Raw genomic sequence first — 2309 nt, 5'->3', positions numbered from 1 at the left:
GCTGGGAATTTTTACATTCGTCTTAGTTTTATGCCCACATGTACATCATTGATCCATATAAAACAGCCTGACTACTAAATATCCCAATGTATGTAACATACAGTAATGGACTAATGGTTACAATCGATATTTATAAGAAAAATCGTACAACCTTCAGCGTATGTACACATACAGCAACACATATGCAAACATACTTATACATATAAAGACACGTACATATGGATACACATACATACAGACATTTACATACGTTTACAAATGCAGGTATTTGAAACATCATAAATTTAATTTCGCCTTTTGCATTCGCGGCTGTATGGAATTTTCCACGTGGAGAATAGAATCTCCTCGAGCCTACATGCGTTCTTACAAGCACTGGTTCCCTAGCTTTTCCAGGCTGGCGCTCCCTTGGCCTCCAGGTGGATTCCTAGCGCCCTCCCCCCCTCCCCGTCCTCATACTCACATACACCATTAATTTTAATTTGGTATGCTTATCCACTGAAGACAAGATTGAACTCAAAAACGTATTTTTACAAATAACACCTAATTTAGTAAGCAAATTCATTTAGCAGTATTAGATGTGTCAGCAATAATGAAGGGCAAATGCAACGTCTCACCAGTAACCATAGTAACTTAGTTCATTGTCTCACAGTTGTTAATGGGATGGATGTGCATGGTGCATATTTTGCCATTCAGGTTAAAAAAAAAAAAAAAAAAGTTATTTACTAAGTGCTCTTAATGCTATCCGGTCGCCCCCCCCACCCCCACCAGATTTTTCCATCCCCGGAGGTGCGGTACCGCCCACTTTCGAAACCAAATAATGTAAATAAGACCACTCACACACACACACACACACACACACACACACACACACACACACACACACACACACACACACACACACACACACATATATATATATATATATATATATATATATATATATATATAAATGTATATATATATATATATATATATATATATATATAGATATATATATACATATATATACAACATATACATATAATATATATATATATATATATATATATATATATATATATATATATATATATATATATATATATATATATATATATATATATATATATGTATGTATGTATATATAATAGTTTGAAAATGTCACCTTTAAATGTACACTTATCTCAACAAAAATAATCATAATTTCCTAGCTTCCTGTGTTGTTTCGCGAGAAGATAGTAATTTACATATTAAGAAATAAAAGCTTACTTGTTATCAATGTACTTCTTATCTCATATATTAATGATCATGCATGTCTTTATCTTCCACTTCAGCGAAGGAAATATTATCCCCTTTTATTTCAGTAACAACCACGCGGAAAAAGCGTTGACCGATAAGGTTAATTAGTAGCGTTCGCGTGCATAAAATTTGTTTAAAAGTACCTGGAAAACATGGCATGAAAACAAAAACAACAAAAACGTATGAGGACGTTCACATCTAAAACGTTTATCCATGAATGCGTATCATCAGACAAGGAATGAAATCGTATACTAGAGTGAATCACTTATTCTTAAGTTTTATACTACTTTTGTAACTAAGTAGAGGAATATACAGAGGACCAAATGACCTTATAAAAAGGCGGAAATTGTTTTAAGCCACTGGTGCTTAGATAAGGCAAAACAAGAAGAGATTTCAACAATTATCAGTGTTGATTGAGGCAAACACTGCTGAATAAGTGTCAAAATCTTGTCACAGTAATCAGACCTGTCGAAATTCATTTTAAACATCCTCAAAGGAACTGATAGTAGTTATACGGTTATTTTTCTATCAAAAATTAAAATCAACCATACCACAAATCCAGATCCACACTGTAAAGTGGGAGTTAGCGTACTGAATCATAGCTAAGTCATTGAGCATGCACAAAAGATCAGGGTAAATGGAACGGTCTGTATGGAAAACATAAACTCATGTCAGTCCTCAAGGATATAAAAAAAATCTTGCCTACAGGTCCCGTAAAATATGAATGAACGACACGCACCTTCTCAATGCTCCGTAGGCGGCGAGTAAATTACCACCACCTATACACGGCCTGTATCGCTGTTCTTCTTTGCTTAAGCCATAGCGAAGCCGATGTTGAATAAAAACATATTACTAATTGCCGTATGGGTTGAAGACTGTTATGACGAGGGAGAACGATAATCAGTCATTCACACCTCGCCGCACACCGATCTTGTAGCCCAGTGATCGCGTGGAGCCAGCGAGCTGCAGTATGAGCTGTGCTGCGGCCGAGGTTCCGATATGGACTGAACGGAGGGTGCCAAGCGTCGTCT

The 2309-nt window shown here is 35.8% G+C and overlaps 1 protein-coding gene across 1 annotated transcript in view; it reads right to left on the bottom strand.

The window, feature by feature from the left end:
• The window catches only part of LOC119575086 (monocarboxylate transporter 9-like), a 32187-nt gene extending 29878 nt beyond the window's left edge, over positions 1–2309 (bottom strand). The window contains exon 1 of the mRNA XM_037922478.1: positions 2018–2309. The gene's annotated coding sequence lies outside the window, so the exon portion shown is untranslated. The remainder of the gene's footprint in view (positions 1–2017) is intronic.

This window comes from Penaeus monodon, chromosome 7 (genome assembly GCF_015228065.2).
Source record: "Penaeus monodon isolate SGIC_2016 chromosome 7, NSTDA_Pmon_1, whole genome shotgun sequence".
Classification (NCBI taxonomy): Eukaryota; Metazoa; Arthropoda; class Malacostraca; order Decapoda; family Penaeidae; genus Penaeus; species Penaeus monodon.
Note: the sequence above shows the minus strand (reverse complement) of the source record. Positions and strands in the feature narration are given on the sequence as shown.